Raw genomic sequence first — 24,878 nt, 5'->3', positions numbered from 1 at the left:
AGATAATAACTACTATTTAAAAAAAAAATGGATATTACAAGTGTTGGAGAGGATGTGGAGCAATAGGAATACTGATTCATTGCCAGTAGGAATGTAAAATGGTACAGCTGCTGTAGAAGAATCTGGCAGTTCCTCAGAAAGTTGATAAGAGAATTACCATGTTAACCAGCAATCCTATTTCTCGGTATTTACCCCAAAAATTGAAAGCAGGGACTTGAACAGGCATTTGCACAATGATGTTCTTCACGGCATTGTTCACAATTGCCAAAAGATGAAAGCAACCCAAGTGTCAAATAAAATAATGGATGGATAAACAAAATGAGATATAGACAAACAATGGAATATTATTCAGTCCTAAAATAGAATGAAATTCTAATACATGCAACAACATGGATGAACCTTGAGTGAAATAAAGGGACACAAAGGGACAAATATTCTATGACCTTACTGATATTAAATAATTAGAATAAGCAAACTCAGAGTCAGAATCCAGAATATAAATTACCAGGGGATGGGATGGGATTAGGAAATAGGTAGTTAAGGCTTAAAATGTATAGAGTTTCTATTTGGGGCAACAGAAAAGCTTTGGTAAGGGATAGTGGTGATGGTAGCACAACACAGTGAATGTAATTAACAGCCTTGAATTATGTACTTGAGTATGGTAAAAGGGGAAATTTTAGGTTGGATATAGGTTACCAGAAGAAAAATTTTAAAAAAAATCATGGATAGATATTATATGATCCACTTTTATGACCATGGTAAGGGTAAAATCAGAGGCTTATGATACAGAATACAGGGAACTTAAAGATACACAGAAGCTTGAGATGGGTGAACAATTAGCTAATGAGGTTGAACTTAATTGTAAGGGAACAGATAGAAGTGAAGGCAGTTCATTAGTGGTTCTATAAGTACTTTTACTATACTGAAGGTGAATATGATTGAAAGGGGTTGTATAGACTCATGTGTCCCACTGATTAACACTACAAATATAAATAATTCTTGCATGAACTACTACTACTGCAAAGGTATGAATTTTGTACAAAGTGTAGAATTTCAGGGTATAGGGAGAAAATGCTATTGCACACAATGGGCTATGTTCAACAGGAAAACACCAACAGTACTGCAGTAATACCAGAGGTACATAATGGAGGGAGAAACAAGAATGGGGGGGTAGAGTTTCTATTTGGTGAGGGTGTCTTTATTGGCTACCTTTCTCTTGGGAACACTGAAATTATCTAAAATTGAGTGTTGATGAACTGTTGACTTTGGACATTATATGAATACTGCTAGATGGTGGTGGCTGGAAGATGCACTGACTGAGAAGCAGATTGGCGAATGATGGTGTATACATATGATCGAACATTGTGCTGCTACAAAAAGGAATGAAATTATGAGGCATGCAACGATGTGAATGAACCTGTGGGACATTTGGTGAGGCAAAATAAGCCAGCAACAAAAAGTCAAACATGAAAATGTTAGAATGGGTATAGTCCAAATACCCCTAAAGAGTGGGAGAAAGAGCAAAAAGTGATGGTAGAGTTATATAGAGAAGGTCATGTTTAACAAATGAGTTTGAGTGCTGAATCATTACACGATATTTCTTTTAGTCTCCAGTTCCTTAGAGCAGCTAGAAATAAAAACCTAAAATTGTGGAACTGTAACCCATACCAAACTCTGAAATCTGTCCTACTACTAATTGTTGTGATATATATTGTTTTGTTTTTTTTTTTTTGGTATATATGTTTTTCACAAAAGAAAAAAATGGGGGAGAAGTATAACAGAGAAGACAGGATTTAACAAACAAGTGTGACTGATGAATCATTCATTATGTTGGTATTTTGTTTGGTCTCCAGTGTCTTGGAGCAGCTAGAAGAAAAACCGAAAAATCTTGGAAGTGTAACCCACACCAATGTTAAAATCAGTTCTATAACTGCTAGTTAAAATGTACTTGGAAATTTATTGCTTTTTGTATATATGGTATTTCACAATAGAAAAAAGTAAAAAAAAAATCATGGAACTACATGACATAACAAATAAACCCTACGTTAAACTATAGACTATAGTTAATAGTACAATTATTAAAAAGTACTTTCATCAATTGTACCAAAGCTACCACAATAATGTAAATATTAATAATGTAAATTATTAATAGGGTAGTATATGGGAATCTTGAATGTCATGCATGATTTTTTTGGTAAACCCACAACTTCTCTAATTATAAAAAAAAAAGAAAAAAAGAACATTAGCCAAATAAGTACGAATCTCATCTACTGCTCTGATTTGTTAACCTTTACACACTGTTAAACAATAAAAGAAAAATAATTCTTAGGCACGGTGTTTGTGTGATTTTTCTTAAGTCTCTCTGCAAACTAATGATTTTTTTTTCAGAGTATGAAAGTTTGTCCCTATTTTCTAATCTTAACAGAGTTTAAAAATGTACATATTTTTAGTATCTTAAAAAGTCTCCCCAAACACAAGGTACTAATGTAAGAAATGGTACGAGCTGCCCAAAATTCACAAAGGGCAAAGTTGGTTTTGAAACAGCAGTATTTAAAAATCTTACGAGTTTAATCAAACAGTTGCCTCTCAACATCCCTGAGTCATTATTGTATCAAAACAAAACCACTATAAAAGGGTAGTTCTTCTATGAAGAGAGTGAAATTTTAGGAAAAAGAACTTTTCACAAAATGGTCTGTTTTCTCTTTAAGTCACAGTTTAAAATTGCTGAGCAGTCAATTAGCCTTGAGAATATTACTTGTGATAAATGAGAACAAGGAAAAAGCTACATAATTATGAAAGCACACTCTGTGCTTTTAACCACTGGCACTAGCACAAGACTCTAGCTCTTCATACTCCTGCTTTTAATTTCCCTAAGGATACCTAGAGGCTGTTGGGCAAATGTCTGCAAGTCACAGCTTGTTTTATTAGAAGTAATTGTGAGAACTCCAATGAGAAAATAAATAAGGTTTCAGAGATTTCCAGATCTCCATTTCTAGTCATTCCCAAGATGTTTTGGGTGTGACTTTAAACATACAGTATGATAAAACTTTAAAACTAGATACATTATTTCTATAGTATACAACACACACTTTTGCTCCAACTGTTGAATATTCCTGAAGAAAGGATGCTCAAATCCCTGAGTAGCCTGACAAACCAATCTTTCAACCTGCACCTGTGGTACAGTTTCCCAAGTTCCCACCTTTGTCAGGATGACATCAGTTTTTCTCAAGTGTGAATGTTTGGATCTAGTAAATCCTAAAACTGCTGTACACCTTACTGTGTGGAAGCAAGAGCTTATTAAAATTTTTGGCTCCCTGTTTCATTTTCTTTTTTTTTTTTTTTAACTTTTTTTTATTGTATAGTATAACATATGTACTATATAATATACAAGCGAAGAAATATAAAGGCAATAGCTTTCAAAGCACTCTTCAACAAGTAATTACAGGACAGATCCCAGAGTTTGTCACGGGCTACTATATGATCCTCTCAGATTTTTCCTTCTGGCTGCTCCGGAATATAGGCAGCAAGAAGGTTTAAATATTTTTTTATCATCACAATCAACTTTTTTTCCTCCTCCTTTTGTGAAAAATAACATATACAAAAAGGCTATAAATTTCAAAGCACAGTACAATTAGTTGTAGAACATACTTCAGAGTTTGTCATGGTTTACAATTTCACAATTTTAGGTTTCTACTTCTAGCTGCTCTAAAATACTGGAGACTAAAAGAGATATCAATTTAATGATTCAGCATTCATATTCATTTGTTAAATCCTATCTTCTCTGTATGACTCCACCATCAGCTTTGATCTTTCCATCTCTCTCGTTAGGGGTGTTAGGGCTATGGCCGTTCTAAATTTTTGCTATTGGAAGGGTCTGTCACTAATACGGGGTAGGGAGATGGAATTATCTGATGTTCTGGAGAGGCAGGGCTAGGTTTCAGGACTTATCTGGACCAGGGACCCATCTGGAGGTTGTAGGTTTCTGGAAAGTTACTCCAGTGGATGGAACCCTTGTGGAATCTTATATATTGCCCTAGGTGTTTTTTAGGACTGGCTAGAATAGTCTTGGTTAGGGGTTGGCCAGTTATGATAGGTAGCAAGGTCTAACTGAAGTTTGCATAAGAGCAACCTCCAGAGTAGCCTCTCAATTCTATTTGAACTCTCAGTCACTGATGCTTTACTAGTTATACTTCTTTTCTCCCTTTTGGTCAGGATGGAATTATTGATTTCATGGTGTCAGGTCTGGATTCATCCCTAGAAGTTATCTTCCATGTCACCAGGGAGACTTTCACCCCCAGATGTCATTCCCACATAGGGGGTAGGGCAATGATTTCACATGCTGAGTTGGGCTTAGAGAGAGTGAGGCTACATCTGAGCAGCTAAAGAGATCCTCCAGAAGTAACTCTTAGGCATGCCTATAGGTAGTCCACGCTTCTCCACTACCTATATAAGCTTCACAAGAGTAAGCCTCATGATCGAGGGCAGGGCCTACTGATTTGGGTGTCTCTAAAGTTTGACACAGTATCAGGGGATCCCTTGATGGTAAGGTTTAATAATTCCATATTCTTTCTCCCATCTCTCAGGGGACTCTACCAATACTTTTTGATTATCTGCTTAATATACTCTAGGATGTATCCAGGCATTACAATAATCTATACAGGATTAGAGGACTCTTTCTTATTCTGGGCTCCCTGTGTTTCAATTGTTCAAATGAGCTATACAGATAGATTGAGTTAGATTATATATTACAGAAAATTTCAGTTCAGACAAAATAAACCTTTTTTCCATTGGTCTCAAAGAGCATATGTGGTTCTAAAATATACACAGTGTCTTCCTTACCCCTATGCTCTGAATCACTTTAAGCCCAACCTGTTTGGCTTCATTCTTATCTCTAAATATCAGGTTATATATATAAACCTGTTTCATTCCCTTTTGTTTCTGGAAAAAATGAAAAAAAAAAAGCTATAAAATAAAGATTTCAAATTTCATTTTTAACTTAGAAGACATTCTGTGTAAGATGTATTAATTTATCTATTAAGACTACTTGTAGATTGGAGAAAGTGGAGAATAAACATCCATCCTGAACATGCCTGATACAATAGGTGGGAGTTATGAGATATGGATTCTACTGCATCCTGGATTTAAGAAGCTGGGTGATCATGATGAATAAGTTACTTAATCTTTCCATGGACCTTAATTTTCTCCTCTGCAACAGTTTAAAATGTTTGGGAGAAAGTCATGTTATTGGACATGGGTTCCCAACATTTCAGTATAGTAGAATCATCCTGGGTATTTTAAAAAACAAATCAGAAAGCCCTGGCCAAGAAAACCTGGATCATAATTTGTGTGTGTGTGGGTGTGTGTGTGTGTGTGCGTAGAAGTGAGAAAGATCTAGGAGTCATTGCCGCAGGGGGTAAAGTCATAGCTGGCAAAGCTCTGTCCTTTGTAAAACACTAACAACTAAACACCAAAGCAGTGAAACAGGCTTTCACAAAGAAAGAATCCTTTTGTTTCACGATGATTTGGTTTTTGTCCTGTTCCAGAAGGAATATACAGAATCTGGAAATAAAAATAGCAGTTGCTGTGGTAGAAAGATTCTCTAGTAAATAAATAAACACATACATATATAAAATACATGTATTTTGAAACTTTGGTAGATGGATCACAACAATAGCACTTTACTGATATTGGTTCCATGAAATTTTCATGACAAATACATTCTCTATTAATGGAAGAGACTATTAGTGGCCTGTGTACTGAAGTTTGTATTAAGAAACCCCAGTTCTTTGACCACTAAGCAGCAATAACCCTTTGAATCTTATGGTCCTGCTTATCAATATTCTCAATTATTCTGATTCTATTTAAAGTCCTAAACTATCTGCATTAGTTGAAAGAAGACAGCCCCAACTACTTACCTTTTAATCCAAAGGGGAACATTCCCTGGACCAGAGGGCCAATCTCAGTGTTCTGCTTGAACAGCAAGCATACCAACAATGAAGGAGATGGTTCTCTATTTCTTCTTGGGAAACACTGGGGACAGGTTAGGAACTGATACCTACTGAATTCATATTATTTGCCAGGTGCTTTATATAAATATTTCATTTTTAATATTCTCTCTGTAGTAGCATACATTATCTTCCCTCAACAAATGAGGAAACTGAGTGGAAAAAAGTTAAGTAAGTTGACTAAGGTCACAGAAATAGGAAATGGAAGAACCAGATAAATCTAGGTTTCTCTGATGCTAAAGTCAATCTCCAACTTTTCTACTAATTTAGTTTTTATTGTTAACAAAGTTATACATATTGTGCTGTTTGAATCTGTTATTTGCCCCAGAAAAGCCTGTTCTTTTAATCCATGGTTGTGGGTACAGACCTATTGTGGGTGGGGCCTTTCGCTTAGGGGATTTCCATGGAGATGTGACCCAGCCCATCCAAGGTGGATCTTAACACAATGCTGGAATCCTTTAAGGGAGGATAAAAGGAGAGACATTTTGGAGAGAGCAGAGAAAAGAAACACTCAGGAAAAGCAAGCAGGACCCACAGAAATGGAGAGAGCCACTTTGAAACCTCAGCTCAGGAGAGAAGAACCAGCAGATGTTACCATGTGCCTTCCCATGTGACAGAGGAACCCCCAATGCTAGTAGCCTTTCCTCCAAGAAGTTCTCTTACTCTCAACGCCTTAATTGGACATTTTCATGGCCTTAGAACTTAAATCTATAACCTAATAAAACCCACTGAAAAAGCCAATCCATTTCTAGTATATTGTATTTCATCAGCTTTAGCAAACCAAAACACATACACACACACATATATATCTCAATTGTACTTTTATACTCCCTAGTTTATTTTGAAAACAATCTTTTCTGATATATATCCAAATGAATTTGAAATTACATTCAGCTTTTTCTTTCTTATGACTGTATCATGCTGCTGAGCCACACAGTAATACTATGGCTGCTTTTCCTTTCTTGAAAAACTTTAACCCCGAAAAAACTTATTTGCTATATTTCCTATTATCACTACACCAGTACATTCAACACTTCATGTATTCTATCAATTTCATCTTCTTAGAGGAATCTCTCCTTGAGCTTTCTAACTCGCTACAATTTAGACTGCTTGCTCTCTATGCCTTGCCAAAAACCTTTTACCATGGGACCTTTTTCACCTTGACTTGGGGGATGGCCTTAGTCCATCTCTCTCTCTAGTTGAAATCCTCATTTTCAGTATCCCAAATCTTCACTTTTCTTTTTCTATTCCCCATTTGGGAGAACAAACCCTCCAGTAACTTAATAAGAGTGTTTGGAAAGTAAATTTTTTAGAGCCTGTTTAACTGAAAATATCTTTACTCTTAGATGTAATTTCACTCTTAGATCAGGTTAAGAGTTCTAGGTTAGAAATAATTTTTCCTCAGATTTTGAAGGCTTTATTATGCTGTTTTCTAGCTTTCATTTGTTTTTGTTGAAGTCCAGACCCATTCTGATTTCTAATTTTGTACTTAAACTATTCTTTTTCTCTTTGGAAACTAGTAGGATTTTTTCCTCCTTGTCCCAGTATTCTGAAATTTCAGGACCATATTTCTTGCTATGGACTATTTACATTTATTACAATGAGTGCATGGCGGACCCTTTCAATCTTGAAATTCCTGCTTCAGTTACTAGACATTTTCTTGAATTAATTTTTGGGGCACTTTTTTCCCTTCTATATTCCTTTCGGGACTCCTACCATTTGGATGTAAATCTCCTGAACTGGTCTTCTAATTTTCAGACCTTTTTCTCTCTTATTTTCTATCTCTTTGCTCTACTTTTTGAGAGATATTCTCAACTTCGTCTTCTAAATTATCAAATTTTTCATATTTTATAATCATATTTTTAATTTCTAAGAGTTCTTTTGATCTTGAACATGCTCCCCCCTGACCTATTTCCCCCTCTAAAATGATCTCTTTCTCATGGATATAACATCTTAAGCTTGATATATTCTATCACTAAGCTGCCAAATGATAGATGATCAATTCTGGTTAAAGACAATAAGGTATTATTTAATAACGGTTCAGCACAGGGGTAAGGAAGAGACATTGTCTATATATTAGAAGCTCTCTTCCTCTTTGAGATCAAAGGAAGAAAGGTTTATTTTGTCTGGAAACTAAATTTTCTGCAAAGATCAAAGGAAGAAAGGTTTATTTTGTCTGGAAACTAAATTTTCTGCAGCACATACTCTAACTAAACCTGTCTGGATTGCTTAACACATTTAAACAATCGAAATACAGGGAGCCCAGAGTAAGAATGAGGGCCTTTAATCCTATATAGCTTAATGTAATGCCTAGATACATTCCAGAGTATATTAAGCAGATAATCAAAAAGTATTGGCAAAGTCCCTTGAGGGATGGGAGAAAAAATATGGAACTACTAAACTTTACCACCGGGGAAACCCTAGATACTGTGTCAAACATTAGGGACACCCATGTCAATAGGTCAAGTCCTTAATCTTGAGGCTTGCTTTTGTGATGCTTATGTATGTAGCAGAGAAGCTTAGCCTACCTATAGGTATGCCTAACAGTCACCTCTGTAGGATCTCTTTTGTTGCTCAGATGTGGCCTCTCTCTCACTAGCCCAACTCTACAAGTGAAACCATTGCCTTACCCCCTACATGGGATACTACATGAAGGGATGAAAGTCTCCCTGGCAGTGTGGGAGATAACTCTGAGGGATGAGTGTGACCCTGGCACCATGGGATCAACAATGCCATCCTGACCAAAAAGGGGGAAAAGAAGTGTAACAAATAAGGTATCAGTGGCTGAGAGAGTTCAAATAGAGTCAAGAGGCTACTCTGGGGGTCATTCTTATGCATCCTTCAGTTAGACACTGCTACCTATCAAAACATGCCAAACCCCAACTAAAACCATTTCAGCCCGTCCTAAAGAATACCCAGGGCAATATTTAAGATTCTACAAAGGTTCCATACACTAGGGTAACTTTCCAGAAACCTACAACCTCCACACGTGTCCCTGAACAAGATAAGTCCCGAAACCTAGAAGGGCCAGTCTCTTCAGAAAAGCTAGACACAGGGCGGGCCACGGTGGCTCAGCAGGCAGGAATGCTTGCCTGCAATGCCAGAGGACCCGGGTTCGGTTCCCGGTGCCTACCCATGTAAAAAAAGAAAAGCTAGACACATCTCCCTACCTCATTTTACAGACAGCTCCTTCCAACATGAAAAAGTTGGAATGGCCATAGCCCAAATACCCCTAAAGAGTGGGAGAAGGATCAAAGGTGGTGTGGAGTTATACAGAGAAGGTAGGGTTTAACAAATGAGTATGACTGCTGAATCATTATATTGATATTTCTTCTAGTCTCCAGTATCTCAGAGCAGCTAAAAGTAAAAACTTAAAATTATAACCCATAACCAAACTCTGAAATCTGTTCTATAATTAATGTGGCAATGTGCTTTGAAATTTATCGCTTTTTTTGTATATGTTATTTTTCACAAAAAAAGAAAAAAAGTCAATTGTGATGATAAAAAAATTATTTATTCCTTTTAGGCTCCAATGTACTGGAGCAGCGAGAAGGAAAAATCTAAGATGATGGTATTGTAGTCCATGACAAACTCTGGAGTCTGTCCTGTAACTACTTGTTGAAGAGTGCTTTGAAAACTACTGCTTTTTTCTTTCTTTGCTTTGTATGTACTATAAAATAAAAATTAAAAAAAAATATATACACACACACCACAAAAACAGTGGTTCAGGGCAGTAATTTCAAACCACTCTCATGAAGCCTAAACGCAAGCAGTGGTGCTTCTGAAGTAACTCTGAGACCCGGGGTTTGTGAGCCAAACAATATTCTACACCCAACCATCCAGTTCCACCTGGAGAGCAGCTCAACTTTGATTACTTTAATACATTGCGATTTCAAGTTTAAAAAGAACCACAGGCTTAAGGGCAAATCTCTTACCACTTCCACTCCAAGATGATTAGTAATTCTTTAATAAGGTCTAATTTTTGAGGGGTGGTAGAGGCAAGCGTGAGCGGTTTCGGAGGTGGGAAAGGCCCCTCTACTGGGTTTCCTCCACTGTTCAACATATGTGGCTTGTGGGTAAGTATTCAGCCAGGATTGTGGCAAGAGGCCAATTTAAATGTAAAATAGCTTCAGGATGGGGGAAAGAAATCACCATGATTAACTGTTACCCCTTCTACTTTGCCCTAGAAAAGAAAGCCGTCAGACCTTCCTGACCCCTTGGGGTATGAATAATAAGAATTGACATTCTATTTCAGAAAAGTTGCCACCTTCTAACGTAAGAGTTTAGCAGATGAAAAGGTAAATAAGTGAGTGAGGACACATCCTGTGTTGTCTAACTCAGCTTTGTTTGCCTCCTCTCCCACGGAAAAACATCAGGCGCAAAATGCAGAAAATAAATCAGTGATCTAGTACATATATATAAACAAAAAGACACCGTCTGTCTTGGATGATTAAAGACATTCAAAGTATAAGGTGTCCTTTCCTTACCTGAAGAAAAGAAATGGAAGAGAACTGTCACTCCTAACATTTACTGAGGATTATTTACCACTTTAGGAGTGTTCTGTAATTCAAGAAGCCAACTCTCCAATAGCTTGCATTTCTATTCTCATTTTTCAGGTTGTAAACTGCAGAAATGGATACACTCATAGCACATCGCACTACACTTCTTAGCACATTGCACTACGCTGTTACATATTCCAATCAGGCAGTTGATATAATAGGAACTTAAATATCATAGATCTAGCAGTATCATAACTTGGACTCCGCAGTTTTGCCATATGCTGGTTAGCCGAATGGATCAGACAACGCCACTGATCAAAGTTCTCCACTCTAGGTTCTTCATTTTGCTGGATGTTAAGACCATGGTTAAAACTTTCTGTGCTATCTCTCTAGAATTAGAAGACTTCTCTGTCAAAGACCACATCCTCAAGTGTCAGAAGCCCCCTTGCCTTTTTTTGTCCATTGGCACTCCTTTCTCTCAGTCTATTTATCAAATATTGTGGCGTCAAGTATGTAAGTTAACAGTGTAACACCACAAGGAAAGTTGGGTTTACCTTTAAGGTAAACCCAAACATGGCACTCCTAAGTTAGTTGTGCTCAGCCTCCTGAGAGATATAAAAGGAGTATCCACTTCTCTGAGCAGAGACCATGTTAGAATACGGAGATGGAGGGAAGGATATATAGTTTAAGAATGGCTATTTAATATTAAAAATCTGTTTTGTTAGAACTAGAGAAGAAAATTTATATTCAGTGTAGACAGGTGGCTGACACACAGAAAGGAGGAGCATATAGTAAAATCTCCTAAGATAAATGAAATTATGATATTTATCAAAAAGGAAATATGCCTGGCCCATGCACAAATGCAAACCAAACTAAACAAAAAAAATTTCAACAAATGGTGCTGCAATAAAAGGTGATACACAGAAAAAGAATGAAATGTGACCCTCGCCATATAACATAAAAAGAAAAAAAAAAGGAAACATGGATTTTTAAAAGGTTAAGAAACATCAACATCAAGGAGAAAGGCATTTTTAGTTAGGGCCAGCCATGAAATTATATTACAGTAAAATGCTATGTTTAAATATCTAATAATAACAGTTGATGTGCTCTGATAAATTTTCTTTAAACAATTTTAAATAATATACCCTTTATCTTGCTCCCACAATCCCTAATTCTGTTCTTATAGCAAGTCACCCTCCACAGCAAAATTACCTGTTTGACAACACATGTACCAAATAGTTTCCAAAGGCTTGTTTCGGTTGCATAGTACCTGACACCACTGTCTGTTTCCATCTCCCTCAACTTTTTTGAACAATTGTCATATTATTCACAGTTAAAAAGACTTTACACACTAGCCACCCACCCACAGCGTAGTTCAATTAATATTTTCTAAACACCTTATCCTAAAGATGACTCAAAATCTTGTACCTGGATTATAGAAAGATTTTTGTTCCCTATTCTACATAATAGCCTCCTCTCTCCTTTTAGCCATGATTCAAAACCATGGCCACAAGACAGCAGAGGCAGGAAATAGCAGTCACAGCATAAATCCTACTGGAAATAGAAACTAAAAGTGGGCTTGATATAATTGAATACAAATGAGTTAAAATTAAAGAGAAACATCCATGCTTACAAGAAAATGAGAAAACAAAAAGGATAAAGAGTAGTAATAGCTACTCAACCAATACATCATATCAGACTAATTAGTGAACCATTATATCAACATGCTATCTATTTTGACCATTTACTTTTGAATAACGAACATGATTTTAAAAAACATGCAAAGTCCTTGTCCGTACAGAACAAATTCCCAAATCATGTCAATAAATACTGTTTGCCAGAGTAAAGGAACACAGATTAAAATACTAAAACGAATACCCCACCATTCACATACTGCCTATATCTTGCTGTAAATAACACTTATGAGTGTCTTGAGGCACCCATCACAGTTCACAGATGTATATTACTAAATTACCTACCTAAAATCATGTTCTTGAAAGTGATCAAAGTTATATCAAAATTGTATAATTTATAAAAGTTAATACTACCGATTATTATACAATACACTATTATCTACATATGAACAGTAAACTATTAGTTGAGTAAAAAGGTGAGTTTTGGCTAGATGACCAGTTTTGTATTCCTTAGAGGTCAGTCATCCTGCTCTATGTATGTGTATATACCAACACACCTAAACTGTGCTAATGATTTTCACTTCATGTTAACTAAGTAAGGCATGTTAAGCTTGTCTATTTTCTCATCATTTATTTTGAAACTCCCCTGTGGGATGTGGCTACAGGAGAATATTAGCTTGATCACTATCTTTTTTTTTTATAAGCAGGGGTCATCCCCTTTATTTATTTATTTATTTTTATTTTTTTACATGGGCAGGCACCAGGAATCGAACCCGGGTCGTCTGGTATGGCAGGCAAGCATTCTTGCCTGCTGAGCCACTGTGGTCCGCCCTTGATCACTATCTTTGAAGTAAAAAAATTTCCTGGCAAAATTGGGAGGCTAGTGACAACAAAGTGAAACAGATACTTTCCCAATTGTGTTTCATTCTTGGTTTCTTTCAGGTCATAGAGGAATCTGTCCATGCGGAAGCAAAAGCCCTTCTTTTCTAATGCAATGGCAGTACAGGAGGGGAAGGGCAGTAAGGCATTTTACTTATAGCCTTAGTCAACTACAGGATTTCCCCTGACCATAAAAAAAAAAAAAAAAAAAAAAGAGTAAAAATGACCAAGCTCAGCACAGCATTTCTTCTTTGTTCTTAACATTATCAGTGTCTCAGAACTTTTCATTTATTTGAATTTACTCTGAGGATTTTTGTTTTAAGATCTTGACCTTTCTGTTGAATAATGTTGCTGTTTTGTGAGCAATATATTCAGGCTCACATGGTTCTATGAGTAAATTCTTTCAGAACTTCAAAGAACAGAGATTTCTTCTGCTATTTAAAATATTTCAGCGCAGAGAAAGAAGGAACTCTTCCCATTTCTTTTTATGAAGCCAGCATAACCTTGATATCAAAACCTGACAAAGACACCACAGAAAAAGATGACTATAGATGAAACTCACTTACTGGCTTTAAATAAAAATGTTATCAAACAACAGCCAATACATGTTTAAATATTACTTCATGATCAAGTGTAAGGTTTCTTCATATACTGGAAATCTACTAAAAAAAATCACCATCCTAATAAGTCCAAGAAATAAAACAATGTCACAATAGATACTGAAAAGCCATTTAACAAAATTCAGCTTCTATTCATGACGGAAATATTTCCATAAGTATTAATGAAAGGATATTATCTTAACATAAGAAATATATACATCAAACGGATATCCATAAATCTATTATTTAATATTATTCTCAAAGTGTTAGCCAATGCAAACAGAAGAAGGGGAAAGGAAAGAAAGAAAAGACTTTGGACACAATCCAAACATTCGTTCTCTGTAAAACTCCTAGTGAACTGGAAATACTAAAGGAAACTTCTTTGGTTTGAGAAACAGCATTTGGGGGAAATTAACAGTAAACCTCATATTTAATGTTGACATAATAAAGACAATCCCAAACTAAGAAACAAGATAAGGATGGCTAGCATCACTGTTATCATTGTTCTGGAGAATCCAGCAATTCGTTAAACCAAAGAAATAAGAATAAAGGAAGAGATAATATTATCATTAAATTTCCATGATTATTTTCTTACAAAATTTGAGACACAATTTATTAAAATTAATAAGTTTGGAAAGTTGGCTAGATATACAAACACTCATCTACCTAATAGCCACAGAATATTAGAGAATTTAAAGGCTAAAACCTCAAAGGGATTACTTTAATGGTACACACACTTTGTTCTAAATTTTATATTAAAGATGTAGAATTATATTCAAGAAAATTTTGAAAAAGAAAAACAATGAAGGATTCGCCCTATGAATTACTAAAAATACCATAATCAAGTAGCTGTATAGAAGTGTAAAATAGGCCAAAGCAACAGAAAAGTCTGAGGCCCAAATACACTTGAGAAGTACTTAACAGATTTCCACAAATAGTTTGTAAGCAAAATGGCTATCCAATCAGTAAAAAGAACGAAATAAAGTTAAATCCCTGTTATACAATGTACAAAAATAATTTTCAGTGTTTTAACGAGTAAAGCATAAAATATTACAAAAATAATTAACTGATAATGCAGAGGAACACTTAATTTCTGGTCTACCTTTTTCAGTTAGATACAAAATCTGGGCATTTTAAATGAAAAGGCTGATATTTCTTGAAAAAACTGCCATATATTTCACAAAGGATTAATATATCTGCATCCTATTAAAAATAAACGATTTTGAAAAATAAAGCACAAAATATACGGAGAGACCATATTAAGAGCTAGTTAACTATATTATGGTACAACCAGACAATGGAGAACCACGCAGACACCAAAACGATAAAGGTAGAGCTAGGCAAGGCAAAGATTCCACTATATATTTCTGATCTAAAAAGCAAATCATGGAACAGTATGTGTAGGTAAGCTTACTTTCATAAGAAAGAAAAATAGGTATGTTTATGCACATATAATAGAGATGTTGAAGGCCTTGGATTCCTAATGGTTGGGGAGATAACCCAGAAGTTTCACTTTCTCCTTTATACTTGGTTGCAACATTTGATCATGAGGGTTTTCCCCCCTCCCTAATGGAGACAAACTTTTTATCTCAACAGAATACAGTGCTTGTTTCTCTGTTCTCTCTCTTTCGAAATGTATACTTCAACCGTGGTAGGTAGGCAGATCATTTTATTTCACTTCACAGAAAGTGAGTGCCATTTCTCCCTTTTAATAACTTGTCAAAAGCATTTCCGGGAAAAAAAGGGCAGTCTAAGTACCAAGGTTGCTCTCTACTTTTGCTTATTACAACATAACAAAAAGAGACGCATTCCTTTTTCGTTCGAATATCTTTCTCCTCCTTTTTGACTTCTTCAGGACCACACATTTCACAAACCTGCAACTCGATGCTAATCAGATTACATCCGGGTGGAGTCTCTACCTAAAGCCTGGGTTCCCACTGCGGGCAAAATTTGCTACTGCTCCTTCCGCTTCGGCCATCCGTTCCCTCTGCCACCCTCTGGGAAGTTACCTAACCTCTCATTGACAAGGCTATGATGACACCCCACAGGAAAGCAGAGAACGAAACTGTGCAAGTGCTTTGGGAAAAACAACAGAGGAACCTATTACGAAGTTTTCGAAGGAATAATCGCAACGGCATTTGCTTCTGAGAGGCAGTCCCTGTCCCAAGGTCAGAAGCACTGCTGTCGGGGTCCTCTGCTCACCTCTACCCCGCAGGCCCCGTTGTCCCCATTTTCCAGGCAAAGATGTCAGTCACCCAGAGCGGCTGACGTGGAGTTCGGCCGGATCCCTCCCCCGGTGCCCTTGGGGCGGGGGACGTCTTTGCTGCGCCGACGCCACCGGCCGGGAAAACCCCTCCCGGTCTCCGCTCTGGGACCCGGTCAGAGGCTGCTCCTCTCGCACAAAACATCTCCCTGAGAACTGCAGCTCCTCCGCTTCTCTCCCTGCGGCGCCTATCCTGTCGGCCCGTTCCTCTCGCTCACGCGCACAAGCTCTCCGCTGCCGTGCTAGACGGATTCGGACCCGCCAACTTGTTCACAAAGTTTCTTACTCACAGTTGAGGGAGTCCGCGCCCGTCTCTCACGTCTCACGTCGGCGGCGCCCAGCCGAGTGACTCTAACCGGAAGTTGTTTTCCGTTCCAGTTCAGAGGGCGGCGCCTGCGCGCGGAGTCATTAACCCTTCGCAGTCCACTCCGCCAGGCTAGTGCGGGCCGCGCCCAGCCTCGCCCTGCCCGGCTCCACCTCTCACGGAAAACAGCAAAGACCAAAAAGAGTCCAGTGACAAGGTTAAAGGTCACCTGAGGATCTTGGCCAGATTTTTACCAAACAGTAAATAATCAGGTTTAACATTAACTGTTTGTGGGTACATAAGAATAGCCTGAGAGGCTGTTAAAGGTGTAGGTTCACCAACCCACTCCTAGAGATTTCGGTTCAGAACTGGGATGAAGTCCAGGAGTCTTTATTTTGTATAGATCCTCATGTGAACGTGATTAAGGTGATTAAAGTGAACAGTCTAAGAAACAATATGTCTTCACACCCTCCACCCTAACATCCCATTTACTTTTTCCCCAACTACTAACTTTTGTCATTAAATGTACTTGCTCAAGTTGTATGATTGGTAAATGGCCTTAAGTAGAATTTTATTGGAAAATTTTGCATGATTTAAAAATTCCCCATTATTCCTAGCCATGCCCGAGTATTCGTCAAGATAGAAATTTTAACTACTGTAGTAAATGTGTTAATACTTCCAGTTTTAGCTCTCATACCTACTAGTTTAGGCAAATTGCTTAACCTAAATGAATCTTCCTTTTCTTATCTGACAAACAAAAGCAAGATAAATCTACTTCGCTGGATGAATGGTTTATTTAGAGGATCAGATCCAATAAGGCACTGCTTTGCAAATGAAAGGTGTTGTCCAGAGTCACCGCTATCATGCTGACTCCTTCCCACAGCCAAAGATGTCCCTGGAATTCCTTTCAGGAAAAGGGATCAGTCAAACATGCAGCATATCTGAAAGCTTCCTAAGAGTGCTGAAGGCCCAAATCTCCACTTTGGAGGAAGAATGCATTTGGCTGAAAGCACCTGGCACTCTCAGAAGCTTCCATGGTGACGATATATTTATTTAATTTTTAAAAAATGCTAATAGCTTTATTGAAGTATGGTTTACATACGACAATCTATTTTTAATACTCTCACCACTTTCACACATATGGTCTATCATAGGTAAATGGTGTTTGGAAATACCTTGCCACCAAGTACAGGCACACTAACATTGTAGGAGCAATTTGATAGCCAATATTAAAATGACTGTGAATGCCATTTATTGTTGGCAGCTCCTGCCTTACAGATACTTGATGAAATTTTCACAGTTAACAATGCTTCTTCTGTCTTAAGGATCTTGGCTAGCCATACCTGAATAGCTGAATAGCCCATGGTTCTCTTTTCAGCCAGAAAGACTCAAGCCTAGCTTTGGAGTTCTTGAGTTGTCTTTGTTCTGGCCATATGGTACCCATTTTGCTGCTCTTAAGATAGTATCTTTTCCTGTTAGAGCAGGAGGATTGGGTTCTGGTTGCACCAATTTCTCCCTATTCTTAGGCCAATAAGTCTAAAAATTTAAAAACCTGACAAGCTGAAGGGCATTCTACCTGCATTATCTTGAAGATTGGGCTTATTTTATTTTTATTAGAGAAGCTATGGGTTTACAGAACAATCGTGAATAAAATAATTTCCATATACCAACCCACCACCAAAACCTTGCAATGGTGTGGAACATATGTTACAATTTATGCAAGCACAGTTTTGTAATTGTACTGTTAAGACTGTGGTATAACAGACTTTAATTAGCAGTATAGTTCCATAGATTTTTAAAATTTTTAAATTATGTTACTGTTCTATTTTGCTAGCTGCTGGAATGAAATATCTCAGAAATGGAATAGCTTTTAAAAAGGGGAATTTAATAAGTTGCTAGTTTACAGTTCTAAGGCCAAGAAAATGTCCCAAGTAAAGCAAGTCTATAAAAAAAATGTCCAAGCTAAGGCATCCAGGGAAAGATACCTTGGTTCTAGAAGGTCGATGACATTCACCATTTCTCTCTCAACTGGGAAGGCACATGACAAACATGGCAATGTCTACTAGCTTTCTCTCCAGGCCTCTTACTTCATGAAGCTCCTGGGTGGTGTTCTTCTCTCATCATTCTGTCATGGTTCTGTGGCTCTCTCCTCGTTTTCAAAAGGAACTCTCTCCGTAATGTCCCCTCTTTTATAGGATTCCAGTAGACTAATCAAGACCCATGTAGAATGGGTGGAGGTACGTCTCCATCTAATCAAGTTTAATACCCACAGTTGATTGAGTCACATCTCTGTGGAGATAACCTAGTCAAGTTTCCAACCTATAGTACTGAATAGAGATTAGAAGAAACTGTTGCTCTCACAAGATTAATTAGGATTAAAACATGACTAGTCTAGGGTGCATAAATCCTTTCAAACCTGAACATATGGCAATTCTGTACTTAGCTTTCTGAAGAATCACGAAACTGCTTTCCATAGAGGCTGTATGATTTTACATTCCCACCAACAGTGTTCCTATTTCTTCACATCTTCTCCAACACTTGTAGCTTTCTGTTATGTTTTGGTTTGTTTTTTAATAGTGGCTGTTCTAGTAGACGTGAAATGATATTTCACTGTGGTTTTAATTTGCATTTTTCTAATAGCTAGTAATATTGGGCATCTTTTCATGTACTTTTTGGCCATTTGTGATTGTGATTCCTCTTTAGAAAAATGTCTGTTCAAGTCTTCTGCCCATATTTTTAAATTGGGTTGTTTGTCCTTTTATTGTTGAACTGTAGGATTTCTTTATTTATTCTGGATATTAAACAATTAATGCAAGCACTGTTGCTCTCACAAGATTAATTAGGAATAAAACATGGCTAGTCTAGGGTACATAAATCCTTTCAAATCTGCACATATGGCAAGTTCATAGATTGGGAGACTAAATATCTTTAAACTGTCAGTAGTACTCAAAGCAATTTATAGATTCAATGTAATCTGAACCAAAATTCCAACAACCTTCTTTGCATAAATAGAAAACATAATTATCAAATTTATATGGAAGGATATGTAAGACCTCTGGAAAAATCTACAACAAAGCTACTAGAGCTAATAACAGAGTTTAGTAAGCTGGCAGGACACAAGATCAATATGCAAAAACCAGTAGTGTTTCTATACACTAGTAATGAGCAAACCTTATCTGATCTGAGGTTTCCAAATATTTTCTCTCAATGCATAGGCTGTCTTTTCACTCTTTTGAGAAAGTCCTTTGAAGCACAGAAGTTTTTACTTTGAGGAGGTTCTTTTATCTATTGTTTCTCATTGTTTATGCTTTGGGTGTAGTCTAAGAAAATGTTGCTTACCACAAGATACTGAAATTTCTTTCCTACATTTTCTCCTAGGAGTTTTAAGGACTTAAGTCTTTGATCCAGTTTGAGTGAATTTTTGTATAAAGTGTGAGAGAGAGGTCCTCTTTCATTCTTTGGGATATGGATATCTAGTTCTCCCAGCACCGTTTGTTGAAAAGACTATTCTGTTCCACTTGAGTAGGCTTGGGGGCCTTGTCAAATATCAAATGGCCATGAATGTGAGGGTCTATTTCTGAACTCTCAGTTGGATTCCATTGATTAATATATCTATCTTTATGCCGGTACCATGCTGTTTTGGCTACTGTAGCTTTGTAATATCTTTAAAGTGAGGAAGTGTAAGTCCTCCAACTTCATTCTTGTTTTTCAAGATGTTTTTGGTTATTCTTTGGCCCTTACCCTTCCAAATAAATTTGATAATTGTCTTTTCCTTTTCTGCAAAGTAGGCTGTTGGAATTTTGATTGGGATTGAATTGACTCTGTAAATCAATTTGGGTAGGATTCACAATTTAATGATTTATAGTCTTCCAATCCATGAACATGGAATGTCCTTTCATTTATTTAGGTCTTCTTTGATTTCTCTTAGCAATGTTTTTTAAGTTTGTTTGTTTTTGTTTTTGTTTTTTTTTGCGTGTGTGTGTCTTTTGCATCTTTGGTTAAATTTATTCCTAGATATTTGATTCTTCTAGTTACTATTTGTAAATGGATTTTTTTTCTTGATTTCCTCCTCTGATTGCTCATTACTAGTGTATAGAAACACTACTGATTTTTGCATATTGATCTTGTGTCCTGCCAGCTTACTAAACTCTGTTATTAGCTCTAGTAGCTTTGTTGTAGATTTTTCCAGAGGTCTTACATATCCTTCCATATAAATTTGATAATTATGTTTTCTATTTATGCAAAGAAGGTTGTTGGAATTTTGGTTCAGATTACATTGAATCTATAAATTGCTTTGAGTACTACTGACACTTTAAAGATATTTAGTCTTCCAATCCATGAACATGGAATATCCTTTCATTTATTTAGGTCTTCTTTAATTTCTTTTTAGCAATGTTTTTGTAGTTTTCTGTATCCTTTCCATTCTTTTTATTTATTTTTTTAAATTAATTTTTTAAAAAAATTACAGGAAAGAAACATTCTTAATATGTGATCATTCCATTCTACATATATAATCAATAATTCACAATATCATCACATAATTGCATATTCATCATCATGATCATTTCTTAGAACATTTGCATCAATTCAGAAAAAGAAATAAAAAGACAACAGAAAAATAAAACGAAAACAGAAAAAAAGTTATACATCCCATACCCCTTACTTCTCCCTCTCATTAATCACTAGCATTTCAAACTAAATTTATTTTAACATTTGTTCCCCCTATTTATTTTCATTCCATATGTTCTACTCATCTGTTGACAAGGCAGATAAAAGGAGCATAGACACAAGGTTTTCACAATCACACAGTCACACTGTGAAAGCTATATCATTATACAATCATCATCAAGAAACATGGCTGCTGGAACACAGCTCTACATTTTCAGGCAGTTCCCTCCAGCCTTTCCATTTCCTCTTTGATAGCAAGGTGATATCTACTTAATGCATAAGAATAACCTCCAGGATAACCTCTCAACTCTGTCTGGAATCTCTCAGCCATTGACACTTTGTCTCATTTCAATCTTCCCCCTTTTGGTTGAGAGGGTTTTTTCAATCCCTTGATGCTGGGTCTCAGCTCATTCTAGGGTTTTCCTCAATCCCTTGATGCTGAGTCTCAGCTCATTCTAGGAATTCTGTCTCACGTAGCCAGGAAGGTCCACACCCCTGGGAGTCATGTCCCACGTAGACAGGGTAAGGGTGGTGAGTTTGCTTGTTGTGTTGGCTGGAGAGAGAGGCCACATCTGAGCAACAAAAGAGGTTCTCTTGGGGGTGACTCTTAGGCCTAATTTTAAGTAGGCTTGACCTAGCCTTTGTGGGGTCAAGTTTCATATGAAGAAACCCCACGACTGGGGGCTCAGCCTAGAGCTTTGGTTGTCTACACTGCTTGTGAAAATATCAGTAATTCAACTTGGGGTGGTTGAATTTTCCCCCTTTCTCACCATTCCCCGAAGGGGACTTTGCAAATACTTTTTTATTCACTGTTCAAATCACTCTGGGATTCATCGGGACATCACTCTGGACAAACCAACAAAATCTCGTGTCCTACCCAAGGTTCCGTGTACTTATGTTGTTCAAACAAGCTATCTACATAAGTTATATTAGGAAATGCACTGGTCAAAATATAAATTTTGTACCAAATAAACATTTTTTGCTTTAGTCTCACACATAAGTTGAAATTTTAAAATATCAATTACCATCTATTTTCAGCACCCTGCAGTAATGACATTCCTTTGTTCTTCCTCATGCAAAAACATTTTTTAAATTTGTACATTTAGTCATTGTCATTATACACTCTAGGCAATCCTAAAATATACCATCTCAATCTTTATTGTCTATCTTTCTTTCTGATTTCATTTGTGCCCCCTGCCCTCCTCCCTCTATCATTCTCACATTCACCTTCATTCAGTGTTTTAACATAATTGTATTACAGTTAGGTAGTATTGTGCTGTCATTTCTGAGTTTTTACATTCAGTCCTGTTGCACAATCTGGACCCCTTCAGCTCCCTTACCCTATTTCTATCTCCTGATGGTCTCTGTTGTCAACGAAATTCTCCAAGTTTATTCACTAATGTCAGTTCATATCAGTGAGACCATACAGTATTTGTCCTTTTGTTTCTGGCTAATCTCACTCAGCATAATGTCCTTAAGGTCCATCCATGTTGTTACATACTTCATAACGTTATTCTGTCTTACAGCTGCATAATATTCCATCATATGTATATACCACAGTTTGTTTAGCCACCCGTCTGTTGATGGACGTTTTGGCTGTTTCCATCTCTTGCTAATTGTAAATATGCTGCTATAACATTTGGTGTGCAAATGTCTGTATGTGTCCTTGCCCTCATGTCCTTTGAGTAGAGATAGCATATAGACGGGTCCCATTCCCTAATCCATTCTGCCAGTCCATGTCCCCCAATTGGGAAGCTTAATCCATCAACATTCAGTGTTATTACTGCCCAGGCATTACCTTCCTCTACCATTTTGCCTTTTGGCTTTTCTACATCCTTCTAATTTTCCTTCTTTTTACCTTTACTCATAGTCTTCCTTTCTGCACTCTTCTCCACACCTCTCTCTTCTGCCTTCGTGTCTGTCTCTAGTGCTCCCTTTAGTATTTCATGCAGAGCCAGTGTCTTGGTCACAAATTTTCTCAGTGATTTTTTGTGTAAAAATGTTTTAATTTCTCCCTCATTTTTGAAGGACAATTTTGCTGGGTATAGAATTCTTGGTTGGCAGTTTTTCTCTTTTAATAATTTAAATATATCATCCCACTGTCTTCTTGTCTCCATTGTTTCTGTTGAGAAATCTATGCATAGTCTTATTGGGCTTCCTTGTACATGATGGATTGCTTTTCTCTTGCAGCTTTCAAAATGCTCTCTTTCTCTTTGACTTCCGACATTCTGATTAGTAAATGTCTTGGAGTACATCTGTTTGGATCTATTCTCTTTGGGGTACGCTGCACTTCTTGGATCTGTAATTTAAATCTTTCATAAGAGTTGGGAAATTTTCAGTGATAATTTCCTCCATTAGTTTTTCTCCTCCTTTTCCCTTCTCTTCTCCTTCTGGGACACCCACAACATGTATATTTGTGTGCTTCATATTGTCTTTCAATTCCCTGCATCCCTGCTCATATTTTTCCATTTTTTTCCTGTATTTTCTTTTCCTTGTCAGATTTCTGATGTTCCGTCCTCCAGTTCACTAATCCTTTGTTCTGTCTCTCGAAATCTACCACTGTAGGTTTCCATTGTTTTTTTTATCTCTTCTACCGTGCCTTTCATTCCCATAAGTTCTATGATTTGTTTTTTCAGACTTTCAATTTTTTCTTTTTGCTCATTCCTTGCCTTCTTTATATCCTCCCTCAATTCATTGATTTGGTTTTTGATGAGGTTTTCCATGTCTGTTCGTATATTCTGAATTAATTGTTTCAGTTCCTGTGTCTCATTTGAATTGGTGGTTTGTTCCTTTGACTGGGCCATGTCTTCAGTTTTCCTAGTGTGATTTGTTATTTTTTGCTGGCGTCTAGGCATTTAATTACCTTAATTAGTTTATTCTGGAGATTGCTTTCACTTCTTTTACCTAGGGTTTTCTTGCTGGATGAATTTGTTGTCTCTTTGTTCTTTGACATTCAGTTCAGCTTTTTCTGTACCTCTAGCTTAGGTTTTGTTTAACAGAGGATAATTTTTCAGTTCTTGTTTTCTTGTTTCTTGCCCTGCTTATATGGTGCCTTTCCCCCCCCACCCTGAGGAGGGTCTACACAGGTATTATAGACCCCAGCCAGATTTTCCCAGACCAAACTGGCCTCCTATCAGGAGGAAAGAGACACCTGTGTTGGTTTTCCCTGAGGGTGAGACCCAGCAGGTTGGCAGACTTTCCTGTGAAGTCTCTGGGCTCTATTTTTATTATCCTGCCCAGTATGTGGCACTTGTCTGCCTGCAGGCCCCACCAGCATAAGATGAGGCTGTACCTTTAACTTTGGCAGACTCTCCCTGCTGGGGCATGGTGGAGACAGAGGAGAGGTTGTAGGCTGGTTTTAATACTTCAAATTACCAAGCCCTGGTGTCTGAATTCCTTTAGGGAGGGATTACACCTGAGTTGGGCTTCACCCCTCCCCTGGGGAAGGCACAGGCTTGAGACAACCCTGAAAGGAGCTTGTTTCTGCCTATGCCTGGGGCAGTTGCAGCCTGAGAAGTCTTGCTGCTGAATCCAGAGGCAGTCAAGCCTTTGTAGTAACACAGCCACAAAAACCTCTGTTTCCTTTTTTTTTTTTTCTTTTTCCATTAGTCCTGCCCCCTTGGCGCTGGGGCGAAAATGAGTGACCTCAGCTTTGACCAGGTTCACCTAAACTGGGGGCCTATTTTTAATAGTCAGAATTAGTTGATTAATGCCACAATTGGTGTTTGGTTAGGCTCAGCCTCTGCTGCTCTTAAAGTCTCTTTCCTTTCCCCTCTGGGAAGCAGCCTGTGGGGGAGGGGTGCCAGCTGCCATGGCTTGGGGAACTCACGGTTCTGGGGAGGCTCGCAGCCAGTCCAGCTGGTTCGGACTGGGGTATGCTGTGTGTCCGGTCACTGACTTGGCCCCAGGAGCTGTTCTGTACTGTTTCTGGTTATCTAGTAGTTGTTCTGGAGGATGAACTAAAACACGCACATTGTTACGCCGCCATCTTGGCCCTGAGAATCCTAGCCAGCTCCTTTCCATTCTT

The 24,878-nt window shown here is 37.4% G+C and overlaps 1 protein-coding gene, 1 long non-coding RNA gene and 1 pseudogene across 9 annotated transcripts in view; 1 reads left to right on the top strand and 2 right to left on the bottom strand.

Annotated features, from left to right (window-relative positions):
- LOC143675765 (putative RNA-binding protein 15B) overlaps positions 1-15,594 on the bottom strand; it is a 32,011-nt pseudogene extending 16,417 nt beyond the window's left edge.
- The window catches only part of TANK (TRAF family member associated NFKB activator), a 119,400-nt gene that overhangs the window by 77,595 nt on the left and 16,927 nt on the right, over positions 1-24,878 (bottom strand). For 3 of the 8 annotated variants that reach the window (XM_077153993.1, XM_077154000.1, XM_077154001.1), the window contains exon 1: positions 16,170-16,286. The exons of 2 other annotated variants lie outside the window; for them this stretch is intronic. The gene's annotated coding sequence lies outside the window, so the exon portion shown is untranslated. 3 more of the 8 variants (XM_077153995.1, XM_077153999.1, XM_077153996.1) reach the window with 2 other exon arrangements.
- Positions 15,600-24,878, top strand: part of LOC143677675 (uncharacterized) — a 215,482-nt gene continuing 206,203 nt past the window's right edge. Inside the window, exon 1 of the long non-coding RNA XR_013172788.1 lies at positions 15,600-16,609. This is a non-coding gene — a long non-coding RNA (uncharacterized LOC143677675). The remainder of the gene's footprint in view (positions 16,610-24,878) is intronic.

Source organism: Tamandua tetradactyla, chromosome 3 (assembly GCF_023851605.1).
Source record: "Tamandua tetradactyla isolate mTamTet1 chromosome 3, mTamTet1.pri, whole genome shotgun sequence".
In the NCBI taxonomy this organism is placed as follows: domain Eukaryota; kingdom Metazoa; phylum Chordata; class Mammalia; order Pilosa; family Myrmecophagidae; genus Tamandua; species Tamandua tetradactyla.
Note: the sequence above shows the minus strand (reverse complement) of the source record. Positions and strands in the feature narration are given on the sequence as shown.